The following is a 15,290-nucleotide window of genomic DNA, read 5'->3' as shown; positions in this document are numbered from 1 at the left end:
AGGGACTTGTCCAGAACGTGACGGGAAGGCACCCACTGGCGCACCTCCGGGCCATAACCCTCCCAATCAATCAGGTACTGAGTCCCTCTACCCCACCTACGGGACTTCAGAATCCTCTTGACGGTGTATGCAGGAGAGCCATCAACAAGACGGGTGGGTGGAGGGGACGTGGAGACGGGTACCAGACTAGAGGTTTTAGCAGGCTTGACAAGTGAAACATGAAAGGTGGGGTGGACCTTCATGGCTGAGGGTAGGCGGAGACAGACCGCCACCAGGTTCACCACTTTGGAAATGGGAAAGGGCCCGATAAACCGAGGTGCCAGCTTCTTATTATCGACCTTCAGGGGAAGACCCTTGGTGGAAAGCCAAACCCTGTCTCCCACCATGATACTGCGGGGCTGGGACCCGCCGGCGGTTTGCAGCCCGGGCCTGGTTCTGGGAGGCAGAGAGTAATACAATTCAAAGTTCACCTATTTGAAAGTTAATTAAACTTTAATTAACTTTCATGCACAATTTCAATCAGTGTTTGCTGTTAAAATAATACCATTGCTTGATAGAATGCCAGTGCTCAAATCACTTTCAACAGCCCCCCTGCTGTAATACCGCTTATTGCACATCGAAACGATGGCATAGTGAGACAAAAACCAGTATTAGATTAAAACGCTGTAATTACGTTTACTAGGGTATTAGCAGTAAGTGATCCTGGAGGCTGATAGCGCTATTCTAGCAGACATTTGCCTCTAATTTAAAAAGCCATTTAAGCTCTATTTGGTTGTTATGAGCAGACCAGATGACACAGACATTAATATCCCATCGGTGTATAAAACCCTTATGGAAATAAAGTTTGTTATAACCGTAAATCACAGCCAAACACATCAGCAAAGCTTTTTTTTTTAATGCTAGGATGCGGCATAGCCATTTTGTCTCATGTTTCTCTTCTTTTTTTGCTCTTTTACCTTCCCGTTTCAGTGTCCATTTAAAATGAAATAGTCTCAGCATAAAATCTAATAGGGAGAAATAAAGAAAAAGAAGAAAAGAAACACAAGCAGCATTCACTCCTCATGCCACAGGGACAACCGTCTGCATTGTCCATGGCTTTGCAGCAATCCCTCATACTGAGCAAGCATGAAGTGACAGTGGAGAGGAAAACTCTTCTTTAACGCGAAGGAAAAACCTCCAGCAGAACCAGGCTCAGTGTCATCTGTCATCTGCATCGACCGACTGGGGGTTAGAGAAGACAGAGCAGAGACACAAAAAGACAGACAAAAAAGCATAGAAACACACATTTGTTGTGCCATATTAAAGCCATGATAAAATATTTGATGTCAGATTAAATTCTGGCCATGTAGCCAGTGGACAACTCAGAAGGGGGTTGTGTGAAAGAGTTTCACGCTTTCAGGCTGGGACTGCCTCCCTTTCAGCAGGGTGCCTGCTGTAAACCCAAAGCACTCCCCCCACATACAAAGGTCAGAGCACTTCTAGCAGAGATCCTTTTCTATTCCTGCAAGCTACATGGAACAGTAGTGTCTGCTTTTCCTCCCTGGGGCTCCCGAGGAGAGGGGGGCTAGCAAGCCACCCCTACAATCCACATGGTCTCCTTCCTGCCTGAGACGAGAGTCCGACCTAGACTAGCACCATTACCACCTGAATATATGTCAATACATATGTATATAAGTCACCGTGAATGTACATAAGACATCCTCTGCCCTATTTCTATTTCTTTTAGAATTTTTATTATTTTTCTTCTTTTTTTTTTTGATCCACTGTATATATGAGGACACACTGTATATAACTGATGCACCTTTTCCTAGTTTTGGCACTTTCTTCTGATTATTGATTACTGAGCTGATGTGTTAAGTGAATTTCTCCAATGTGAGATCAATGAAGCCTATCTTATCTATCTTATCTTACCATGGGGATCAAGGCCTACAAGAGCCCAAAAGCTGCACAGAACCTTCTGTGAAACACATCTGCCTGCTTCGATGGAGTGACAAGAGCGAAAGAGGGGAATTCTCGTCCTCTGCGGAGCGGAGGACCTGGCTGAATCCGGAGAGTCATCACACAGATCAAAGCTAAATTGCTATCTGACTTTTCCGCAAACCAGCCGTGAATGAAAGGAATGCCGAAACAGCTTTGTTTATTTTTGTCAGCTGTTGCAGGAAAGCGGACGCGAAACGCAGATGCCATCCCTCACCAGACAAGCTGAGAGATCAAACTACTAAATGGACGTCGGGCCAGGCCTATCCTCTCCAACCACGCTGTCGGTTAGCTCATAGCCGCAGAGCCGCAGGCTAGCCCGCTGCTGGAAGGACCAACGGTTCCCTGTTCTATTCCTTGGATGGCCAAAATTAACCGAACTCACATGAGGCGCCAACCCTATAACCGTGTAATCTTTCTCTATTGAAGCAGAGAAAGGTTACACGGTCATTTGGAAATTTTTGTGTAATGCGTTACATGGTGTAAATAACAAAGGGCTAACGAAATTAGCTCATACTACCAAATGTGTTTTATGGTTATAACAAACGTTATCTCCACAGGGGTTTCATCCATTGATGGGATATTAATGTTTATATTATCCCGCAACTGATTATGACTAAAATAAAAGCCGAAGCTTTTAAAGTCAGCTCCGAAAATCCGCTAGCCAATATGCTATTTATTTCCTGGTTACATCCACTGAGCTATATTCTACACTGGAGTGCTGATTTTGCCGAAAAACCCAAGTCACTGGCTGCCATCTTGTTACTCTCTATTCTCACAGAATCCCATAGAATTTGGTTGCAACAACAAGCAGTTTTCTGGCTGTGTGAAACGTTTCATAGGTAATTATACAGTCAGTGGATATACTAACACTATCAACTACTAGGAAATTAGGTGCTAAAATATTTTACATGTTATTCATATATATATATATATATATATATATATATATATATATATGTGTGTGTGTGTGTGTGTGTGTGTGTGTGTGTATATATATATATATATATGTGTATATATATATATATATTCATATACATATATATATATATATATATATATATATATATATATATATATATATATATATATATATATATATATGAGCCTTAATATGGAATATTAATGTCAATTTAAAGGAGTTTTGGTTAACTTTAGGAGTAACTGATTTTAGCGTCCGATCGCTACAGCGACCCCTCCCGCCCAGAGGTAGAATTACATTAATAAAATTGGCTGTTCACAAAGTTTAAATTATTTAACTGAGCAAACCATTCTTTATAATATTATTTCCTCAAAGTAATGTTTTGTGTAATTTGGGATTTGCATTGTGAATGGGTTGAAACACATACCAAATGTTCTCAATTAGTAAAGCTAATTTAAGATCATTCTATGTTCTTTAAGGTGAACTTTGGTTCTTTAACTCAAGCAAAATGTTATTTCTGTCATGAACGGGAACAGATGGACCCAGTATTCAGCCAGACAAGCAGGAAGTATGATTAAGAAGGTTTATTTCAACCAAAAAAGGTGCGGGCAGGACAAAAACAGAGCTCATGGTCGAGCTCTAGACCATGAGCTCGACCATAAGCTCTGTTTAAATGGACACTGAAACGGGAAGGAACAGTCCAAGATCGGTACACAGTTCAACAGACAACGCAGGCAGGGATCAGGCAAGCTCAGATATCCAAAAACAGAATCAGGTCAGGTAAAACAGGCAGGCAGTCACAACAGGCAGGAAAAACAGAATAAGGGATCAGGCTGGCTCAGACTTTAGGAACAACCAGTAGGCCTGCAGTCTGAGAATGAAATGCTCTGTTAGGAATATACAGGTCTAATCAGAGCTCTGATATATGATAGAGGTAGATTTTTAAGGGCTTTATATGTGAGAAGGAGAATTTTAAATTCTATTAACAGAGCACTTCGCTCTCAGGCTGCAGGTCTGCTGGCGGTTCCTAGAGTCTCTAAAAGTAGAATGGGAGGCAGTTCCTTTAGCTATCAGGCTCCTCTCCTGTGGAACCAACTCCCAGTTTTGGTATGTGAGGCAGACACCCTGTCTACTTTTAAGACTAATCTTAAAACTTTCCTTTTTGACAAAGCTTATAGTTAGAGTGGCTCATGTTACCCTGAGCTACCTCTATAGTTATGCTGCTATAGGCTTAGGCTACTGGAGGACATCAGGGCCTATTTTTCTCACTCTACTGATTTCTACTGTTCTCCAGTCTACTGTTCTCCAGTTTTGCATTACATTGAAATGACTGTTGTCATTTCAGCTTTTAACTTTTTGCGCTCTCTCTTTTTTCTTCATAGTAGGTACACCTGGTCTGACGTTCTGACATCATCCAGGGAAGACAGATCACTCGCTATTACCATTTAATGTAGAAAAGATTACTGGATCAATGTGTGCTTCTGTGCTTTTTTGTCTGTCTTGTTGTTTCTCTGCTCTGTCTTCTGTAACCCCCAGTCGGTCGAGGCATATGACCGTTCATACTGAGCCCGGTTCTGCTGGAGGTTTTTCTTTCCCGCTAATGGGTGTTTTTTCTTTCCACTGTCGCTTCATGCTTGCTCAGTATGAGGGATTGCTGCAAAGCCATGGATAATGCAGACGACTCTCCCTGTAGTTCTACGCTTCCCCAGGAGTGAATGCTGCTTGTCGGGACTTTGAAGCAATCAACTGGTTCCCTTATATAGGAAATTTTTGACCAATCTGTATAATATGATTGACTTTGACTTTGTAAAGTGCCTTGAGATGACATGTTTTATGAATTGGCGCCATCTAAGTAAAATTGAATTGAATATTCTTTATTTAACAGGAAGCCAATGAAGGGACGCTAAAATTGGAGAAATATATCATCTCTTTTTATTTTGCTGCAGGAGTTCCAATGAACTCTTGCATCAGCTGAAGGCTTCAAAGTGCATTTTGTGGACTTCCTTATAGTAAAAAATTACAATAGTCCACACTTGAAGTAAACAGAAATGATTTTATTACATTGCAATTTGGATGAGGGAAACTAACAGTTAATGTTCAAAAGAATTGTAGCAGTTAATACGCCTTGGACTAATTAATACATTTGACTGAAAGATGGTTTCTACTCCTCACCCCATATTTCTGGAAATGTGAAATTTTTTATATTTATAGGAGTTGACTCATTTATACTAACATAGTGCTCCTGCAGCCAGGTTTCTACAAGTCAAAATAAATCAGATTATCATAAATCAAGTCATTAACTAACAATGTCTTACAGGAGAGGGACATTATGTTGAATAAATCATACTTAATTGTCTTTTTGTTCACTTGGAGTTGTATTAAGCTTTATGAGGTTTTCATTATTTGCTCCTCCTCGATCAGTTTTTAATCTGTTTGATTTTGGCCATGGGCAAGACCTTATTTAAATGGGGTGATGGGTGTGTAACAGTACAGAAGCTGCAGAGAGGTGTGTTAAACTACGGCTCTGCTTCCTGGTCCTGACACTGGGTTGTAGGGGTGGGTATTGCAAAAGAAGTCACGATTCGATTCGTATCACGATTCACATGCCACAATCCGATTCTATCACGATGCATCACGATACTTGAATTATCGTGATGCATTGCGATATTTTCACTGAACACTGTTATAAAAAAATACAGCCATTACCAGTGGCTGACTGGCTGTGTATGATCTGGATAGTGTCTTTTATTGATACATAACTGAAAGCAACTGAATTCACACATAGCTGCATTTATTGAAACGACTTTTGGAGGTATTGCCATGAAAACTATTACTATTACTGGACTGGACACACTGACAAAAAGTGCTCAGGATTTATAAAACTTAAAATAACAAAAAAAACTAATCAGTGCCGTTTAGATGGCCTCAGCGGTCCTTTAAACCTATGAAGTTGTATTCCACTTGTTTTTTCCAGATGTTCGCCAACCATTCATGCAATAGCGTACTGCGAGCGAGCTATTTTTAGAAACGTAACGTCACATCACGTGGTACGCAGTAGGGCAAGCTTGCATAGTCCGCCGCTGTTTTGCTGTAAAAGAGTCGTGCGTTACCCTTGGTTTTACTCGGTAAACGACTGCTTTTTCCAAATCTAAGGCCATGGTTTTTAAATATTGTTGCTATGTAACGTGCAACAGCGACTCGAGGTACGCTGATCGGCCGCATATGAAGGATGTTTTCTTCAAGACTGCCAAGGAGAAATGTGTGCGCTGGGTACACCGGTGCGGTCAGCCTACACAACAGTTCAACCCGGAAAAAGTTACCAAATTCACATACATATGTAGCAAGCATTTTGTCAGAGGAAAGGGCCCAACCGAGGAACATCCTGACCCAATTCCAGCGACATCAAGTAGTGAACAGGTAAGAGTATTTTGGTGGCCGACATGTTATTAATGAAGCGCCTGCTGCCATGATAGCATATAGGCTATCATGGTAGCAGGCGCTAACATGATACCCTTCCACCAGGATAGCCTACTCAAAAACATTTCAAATAAGACAAACATTAAACACCGATTCCTGGACGGTGATTACAAAAAAAAAAAAACGCAGACGACGCCATGACCGCCGCGCAGGAAAAAAAAAACAAAGCTTACCGTTCGATCAACTCTGTCCATTTTTCGGTCTTTTTAGCCCTCGACACTCAAGCCATCGTTTGATCTGAAGGTTGGTGTGTTCTTCGACAGTGCGACCAGTAATCCGTGCGCCTGGGACATCGTCTTGGGAAAGTTTAACAACTGTAAAGTCGGTCATATCGCTGGTTCTGTTGTGCGTGTAATAGCTGGTTGCTCCGTGCGTTCTCTACCTGTATGCCCTACCTAAGCGGCAAAAGGGGCATTGCTCTTGAGACGGTGACGTCACGTGCGTGATACGCTATTGTATTTATTAATTTTTTTAAATTAATAATCGATACTTGCCGTCAAGAATCGATGCAGTAGATCGCGAAAATTAGAATTGCGATGCATCGTCATGACGATTATTTTGCACACCCCTACTGGGTTGTCAGCATTTTGGAAAACTAATAAATCCATCCTGATTCCTAGAAAAAAGAGCTACTCTTGCAGATGTTTGGAAAACATCTGAGGTCTGTGTGTCCTAGGCAACGAGGCGAAGGGAGCAAAAGTCCAGAACATGACCAGGACATGACATCCTGTGTGACCCAAACAGAGGTCAACTGACAAGATAAAGTTATCTGTTTTTCAACGTTTGTGGAGCTGTTCCCACAATTAAGACCATGTCTGCCAAAAAAGGCTGGAAGCACGTGGACGTGCTGGTTGTCACATTGTGCTGTCCACCCATGATTTCTGGTTGAGAAACACTCTGGTTAGTACAGCATCAGTACAGAAGTGAACATAGGACAGCATAAATGATGTGTAATTATATAGATCAGTGCCCTGTTAAACACTTTCCAGTCTTTGTTTTCAAAGCAGTCCTATAAAGGTTAGCAGGCCTCTCCAGTCCAAATCTGAATGATTTTGGTCATGGATCTGGTTCTGCAGATAAGGGGTATAAGTGTAACGGTCGTGAAACAGGAAGTCAGAACCACGTTGGGATCAGGATTCAGGATAATTTTATTCCTGTTCAAAACAAGAACATTTTAAACACAGCAGCTCCTGGGCTCCGGATTCTCCACACACCCTCTCCCCAGCGCAGCTTAGCGCGAACTGAGGAGGGTAGCGGGAACACACAGGATATAACGCACAACAGGAAGTAAGAAAATAAAAGCTTCCCCTCCAAAACAAAATACAATTTAAAAAAGGAAAACAAATATTCATAGATGCGGATGGGTTTTTACACACTAGGGACCAAAAATGAAAGCAAGATAAAACAGAAATAATATATTACAGACATGTCAATTCAAAGAAAATTAGTTTTGAGAAGGTTCATGAAGAAAAATAAAATAAATAAATAAAATTAATCCTGCTACATAAGCAGGGATAAGGTCCACTGAGTTGTGATCTGATGATCCAAAGTGAGGAGCTCCTAAAACATTTATTAAAAAAACACAAAAGGAAAGACAACAGATCTTTTATTGCAAGGAGAACGCCAGGTATGTGCTCAGTTGCATATCTCCAACCTGTTCTAAAACACATCCCTGTCGCTTCTTACTTTTATTTTCTAAGGAGTGTAGGGGAGGCATAAAGCAAAGAGACCTTCAAGATAAGACTAACCAATTTCCCACAGTTCCGTTATGCGTATGCAGACCTGGGGTCCGTTCTTTGTACGTTGCTTAAAACATCCAAGATCAAATGACACATCCAAGATGATTTCATCCGGCTAATCCTGATCCGGCTAATTGGGTTCTTCAAACACACCTGTTGTTTACAATTAGTATGGCTGGATTGAGTTATCTGAGACAACTGCGCGTTCATGCGTTTGTTTAAAAGGGGAAATGTATCGATAGTAGAAACAATGGTCAGCAGCGCTGCTATTGGCTGTTCAACATGAACAAAGAACGCCCACAGTTTTTCTCCCAAGCACAACACGAGCTTTTAATGGAAGGTTATGCTGAATTTGAGTCATTAATTAAAACACCTCCAAATCTGTTAAAGCCAGGAGAGAGGGCTGGCAAAAAGCAGCAGACAAATTAATGTGTAAATACTGTCCATGGTAGATGTTTCTATCACTTTCTACAGTATGAATTTTTGCATTTTAATAATCTCATATTTACTTTGTTCTTTTATGTCAAAGCCTCCACGGGAACCACTAGAACATGGGGACAAGTAAAAGTGAAATACAAGAATATTCTACAAAATGGTAGCCTTTAATTATTACATTTATTTTAAAAAGGGACTTGTTATGTCAAGAGATCCAAATTTCAGTGTCATTCCTTAGACACGGGAAGTAAAGGACACATGCAAACTGAGAATTAAAAAAAATAAAAAATCTTTATCCATAAAAAATGAAAATTTTCCTTTTCCAAGTCATCCAAAGTTTACAAAGTTTACACGGTAAAACTGTATTGCTCCGTGGCTAGATAATCAATCCATAGTTTTTTTTTCTAATACAATATACGGCTCGACAGGAAGCAAGCCTTTCAAAGTAAATTAAACTTCACAATAAAACGGCCTGAACAAATCTTCTTACTGAATAGGATTAAAAAAAAAGGCAAACCATCATACAAATAACTTAAATATTTTAGATTTATGGCTCCAACACCACTTTTTCCTCTTTAAAAGCCAATGTTAAATGATGTGTTTGTCTGTTTATAACAGCCACCAAGAAAAATCTCTCTACAATTACACTGTCTGTGTTATGACTGTCGCGCTGCGCTAAAGGATCCTGTCTATTGCGCAATACGCGATTAATTTGAAAAACTCTGCAAATTATTTTTGCATCTTCCGCAACAGGTTGCAGTCGTAAAAATGGACATGGCTACGGCAGACTTCTCCATCTCCTCCACTTATACAGCCGCGATCTAATCTTGTTTACATGAAATAAGCCTGCTCTCGAGCAGGCTTAAGCTGGCGCACATGTTGCTATGACAACAAGTGCAGGATGTCTTTCGAAGAACCAAACGATCCAAGATCATGCCAAATCATCAACAATGAAATCCTGCTAACTGAGTTAGCGACGTACGAAGAACGGGCCCCAGATGGCTGAGTGCAGTTCATATCATTATCACAACATGTTTTTCTGCTTTCTGCAGACCTTCTGTACACATAAGAGAGAGAAAATCAATACACATATACAGTAAAATAAAATTATAACCACTGGTCTAGATGTTCCAGTAAATATATAATAAAAACACTAAACAGAAACACAGTAATATGTAAGAGAGAGAGAGAGAGAAAGTTTCAGTTACCTGAAAAACACTTTAAATATCTGAATAAACTTAAACCCTAAAACCATATTAATAGTAATGAGCAAATACTTGATAAATGCAGTAAACATGGTAAATAAAAATAAGACATGTAGAGAAAAATAGGTAACACTTTATAATAATTATCCGTTATAACTAGTTAATAGATAAATTGTAAACTGTTAATGATGTATTAATCTCTTAAGTGTTTGTTAATAATTTGCTAAGGATTTATAACTATGCCTAATAGATAGTTAATAGACCATTAATAAGTGAATTACTTACTAATGCATTGTAAAGTATCAGTTAATAGTTTATATATGCACTGAAAAAACTGACTTTTTGGTGTAGTAAACTCTATTACAGTATTCGTCTTAATTTCTACTTTGTATTTTTAAGCTTCTGTAAGAACTAGAATTTTTAAGCTTCTGTAAGAACTAGAATTTAACTAGAATTAAACTTTTTTTTAAGTAATACATGAATTTTGGAGAAACAGTAAGTTTTACTTAGATATCCTTAAACTATTTAAATGCTTAATAGTAGTATGAACATAAACCTACAAATACTGCATAAACTTTACTCAAAAAATGTTGCGTTTCGAAACGGTCGCAAGCGCATGCGCACTGTAGCTCACAGCAGGACCGCTTCTGCTCCGAGTCCAGACGTTACAGGAGCACACACAGAGCAAGAGGTGGTCCCGACGACAGTCATTCTTCAGGTAAGTTATTATTACTCTGCTTTAAATTTGTGATAATAGCTAAGTTTTTTTTCGGAATGTTGGCCAGGCGGCCGCCTCGCCAAGATAGCGCTGCGGGAAATATATATATATTTATATATATATATATATATAATGTGTGTGTGTGTTTTTGTATACTGTTAGTTATATATTATTAATGTTATTTATATATAAATAAACATGCAAAATATTTCAGCACATCACTTTCAGTACTTGATAGTTTTAGAACATAACATAAAAGTATATGGAATTTGACATTTTAAAAGTTTTAAGCCTCCCCTGAACATGAGAAAATCCTCGTTATTCGATTCTGTAGCGCACATATTCTCTAGTTACTGGGGGAAAATAGGGAGTACCAATATGGCGGCTGGTGGCTTCACAACGACGTGTGTTACATACGGCCAATGCACACTTTAGTGAACAAATACAGCTCTGTACTCTGTCTCTCCGCTTGCCACTTAGAAAACTGTCCACTCGACAAGGCAATCACAGACAGTTTTTTTTCCATCCAATCAGAGTATGGCTTGCAAATACTGCAATCGGATGGATTAAATCAAAATGCTGCAGCTGTTGGCAGAAATTACTAAACATAACGGTGGGATTGAAGAAAAAGAATAAACAGTTGAATATTTTAGCCTAAATTTTCTAGGCTAAAATATTCAACTGTTTATTTCTTTTTCCTTTAAAACATTATCCTCATTATTCAGGTAGGTGGGAAAATAATGTATGCATGATAGAATATTGTCTTATATTTGCCCTTATTCATCCATCAAAATGTAATATTAAAATTGTGGCTGAATATTTTTGAACATTGTTTTAATACCACAAATTGTGTCTCTTCTTTTTTAGAGTGTCCTTTGGAGGAGCCAGTGGACTTTGTGGACAGTTGGACTTGAGGTCTAGGGAGAGGAGGTAGAGGAGGAACCGTTATTCACAGCCTTATACTCTACCTCGGGGAGAAGGAGGAGGAACCTTTTGAAGATTGCTTGGTGTGGCATGATTTTAATCATTTAAAAATAAATTTTTATGGCGGACTAAAGGGACATTATGTAGGAATTACTGCCATCTACCGTTGCGGTTGTATTTCGATATAATAGAAATCATATTGATTGATATTGATAACTATTAACAAATTCAAAACAGATATTTAAAAAGCAGCCCTGGCCATTTAATTTTGTTGCATAGCAACCTATTTTTAGATAAAAACACACAAACACAGACTGAACCTTTTATTCAACCACCTTTTTACCAAAACTGCAAGTCTTTAAAAAAGAAAAAAAGTACGCATTCTCTTTGAACTCTTTGAGAGTGGCAAAGCTCGGTTCCTGGGTCTGCGCTGTGATTGGTTAGGATGTAATGAATTAATATTAACCCACATGTCTAAAATGCAAAAGGGGGGAAAATTGTTTTTCTATTGAACTTTAATTGACCCTTTTTTTCCATCATTGACATATGTCTATAGATTGATGTATATCGTTATTGAATTATTGTACAGGCCTAGCAGACAGCAGATGGACAACAGCCGCTGCATGTAGCGGCATAAACAAGCCTCTATGCAAAGAAGTGGTCCGTCAGCACAAGGCAAAACATTGCGATGTTGTATTGTTTTCCTGATCCATGTTTACCAGCCTTCTTTCGACTGCTGTGACTAAAATGACATCTGGTTTGTTACCGACAGCCATCGGCCCAGCTGTACATAAATGCAGCATCAATGTAACGCATCATTACTGAACGTATAAACATGGCGACACGATATGGCAGCCAGCACAGAGCTTTCCATGTATATCCATGTATATACAGTATAAATCATTATTCAGAGCTTATTAGAACACTTCAGTCTGTTGATAGGTGTACTTAGTGATTAATAAAAAAATACGTTTTAACTATTTGGTTTTAAAGCACTTCACAGTGGTGCAGTGGTTAGCGCTGGTGCCTTGCAGCAAGAAGGTTCTGGGTTCAAATCCAACCTTTCCTCCTACAGTCCTAAAAACATGACTATTAGGTTAATTGGCTTCTCTAAATTGTGAGTCTGTGCGTGAATGGTTGTTTGTCTCTGTGTTGCCCTGCGACAGACTGGCGACCTGTCCTGGGTGTACCCGCATGAGGGACTAAGCGGGTTAGAGGAGGGATGGATGGTTGAGTTTAATAGATAACAGGAGATGTTATCTCCTTTACACAATGTCCCTTTAAATATTCCAATTAAGAAGTAAGTAGTCAAACAGATGTTTTCTTGTGTTCTTTCTTCCCTGATAAAGAAGTCACTTTATTCATGCAGCTCTTTTATTTGTTTCTCGAATAAAAGAATAAACATTCTTTTTTGTTGTTGTGCATTACATGCAGGAGGACAGCTGGAGTGACATCAATAAACATATCCTGAAAATACATGTTCTCCACAGTGCTGATGAGGATCCAGTTGATGTCTCCATCCTTGAAGGCCAGGAGATTTTGGCAGCATTCAACAGTACTGCAAAAGCCTACTCGCTGCTCCTGGGACTGATATATGCCCTGAACTTGGCATACCCTCCACTGATCCCTATTTATTCACTGGATTGGTGATTCACCGATGTTAGTCCACATCTCTGTGAAGCCACCAGCCGCCATATTGGTACTCCCTATTTTCCTCCAGTAACTAGGGAATATGTGCGCTACAGCATCGAATAGCGAGGATTTTCTCATGTTCAGGGGAGGCTTAAAACTTTTAAAATGTCAAATACCATAAACTTTTATGTTATGTACTAACACTATTAAGTACTGGGAAAGTCATGTGCTGAAATATATTGCATGTTATTTATATACACACACACGTATATATATAACATGCAATATATTTCAGCACATGACTTTCCCAGTAGTTGATAGTGTTAGTACATCCGCTGACTGTAGAATTACCTGTGAAACGTTTTCACAGAGCCAGAAAACTGCTTGTTTTTGCTACCAAATCCTATGGGGTTCTGTGAGAGTAGGGAGGAGCAAGATGGCGGCCAGTGGTTTTTCTGGCAAATCAGCAATCCAGTGAGTAGAGATCAGTGATACCCACCCACTTTGCACTACATTTTTGAAGTCTTCCAAAAATTTGGATGGATTTAAACTGTCCCCAAAAGTAAACACCTTGAAGTTTAAGTTGCTTTCCTACATGCATTTATGACTTTGCCATCTTAGAGGAGGAACATGTGGCATCAAATGCCAAGAATTAGCAGTGGGTTCCATTTAGTGTTAGTGGAAGATTGCCTTGTCATTAATGTTTTATTTTTTGCCAAATAAGGTATATATGTATTTTTTAACCAAATAACAGATACCTTTATTCAAATATCTAGTGTAGATTTTATTCTTCATTGAGAATGGTTAGACAGTTGAAGCTGTTCATTTTTTTTGTGTTCCATTAATGTTGTAACTGCATTCTTAAAAGTCAACTAGTCGGGACGAATGGTTGAAGTGTTGAAATTGCATCGTTTCAGTGTGTAGGTTTGTACGATTTATATTGCACATTTGAGTAGTGACTATTACCAGATCTGTGTTGGATGTGGTGTATATGTAATACTGTGTATTTGTTGTTTACAAGTCGTACCAATCTTATCTTTTTTTCGGCACAAATTCTAATGCAGTACAACAAAATGCACTTTTAACAGTAATGATATATTGTACATGCTTTTTTTTCCATTTAAATAGAGGCATACATAATCTATACTCCACTGCTCAAAGTGTAAGTGGCTGTTTCTGTTCTGACCCTCGACCTGAAGTTATTTTAAGCATGTTTGTTTAAGTTAAACATTCTTGATGTGACATACGAGTATATTTCTGTAACGAATCTTGATGCTCAGTTTCAGAGGGTTGTACTTTTTTCTTTTATTACATATTTGAATAGTACTATTTCAGTTAGACTGTCAAATTTCTTGCTGACCCATGACAGATTGCAATTTAAAACAATAATGTATTTGCCATCTTTGTTAAACTGTTTAAAATTGAAAAATAAACTGTTTAATGTATAGACTATTGGTTCAATTTATTTGGTAACATTTATCAAAATAAAACTGGCAATTATTACCTAATATTAGTGAGTAATATTAACATAATAAGGCAAAGTAAATGTCAAGCACAAGAAAATAATAAAATCTACTTAATTACTTCATAACAGCAAATTCTATAGGAATATAAAATTTACTTAAAATTTTGAGTAAAGTGCAAGTTCACTTTACTTAGTTTTTTTAAATAAATCTAACTTACAACTTGGATGTAATTAAGTAAATGTTACTTAATATCTTCACAACTGTTATGTATAATGGAAAGTAAAACTTACTTGATACTGGCAAGTGAGCGTTACTTAAAATTGCATCATTAAATTTTACTTAAACAATATGAGTGCATACTTACAATATATTTCTTAAGTAAATCTAATGAGTTGTTTTTTTCAGTGTGTTATTGGGACGTTAGTCTAAAGTTGCAACTATTCCTAATTTATTAACTGCTGGTAAATGAGGAATAGCTGTAACTTTAGAATAATGTTTCAATAACATTCATAAGCTTGTAACTAATACTTAACTACTACATTAATTCAACCTTTACAGGTCACTTGTTAATAGTTATTGAACCATCTACTAATACCAGTGAAACTTTGTAGAACAGAAAATGGGAAAAACAAGTTCAAGGTACAGCAATTTTATGTGATATTTAAAGTATCACATTTTTGTATCTCAACCTTCTTCCACCCATAGACTTCCATGTGTACTATATATTAGCAAAGACATAAAACAGACAACTTGTTGAACATTGTCTTTATTGTACAAAAACAAACATACTGGGCC

The 15,290-nt window shown here is 38.3% G+C and overlaps 1 long non-coding RNA gene across 1 annotated transcript; it reads left to right on the top strand.

The window, feature by feature from the left end:
- Positions 1-11,175: 11,175 nt before the first annotated feature.
- LOC118567054 lies at positions 11,176-13,098 on the top strand. Its single transcript, XR_004933446.1, has 3 exons — positions 11,176-11,198; positions 11,343-11,480; positions 12,832-13,098. It is a non-coding gene; the product is annotated as an uncharacterized LOC118567054 (long non-coding RNA).
- Positions 13,099-15,290: the final 2,192 nt, after the last annotated feature.

Source organism: Fundulus heteroclitus, chromosome 19 (assembly GCF_011125445.2).
Source record: "Fundulus heteroclitus isolate FHET01 chromosome 19, MU-UCD_Fhet_4.1, whole genome shotgun sequence".
Classification (NCBI taxonomy): Eukaryota; Metazoa; Chordata; class Actinopteri; order Cyprinodontiformes; family Fundulidae; genus Fundulus; species Fundulus heteroclitus.
Note: the sequence above shows the minus strand (reverse complement) of the source record. Positions and strands in the feature narration are given on the sequence as shown.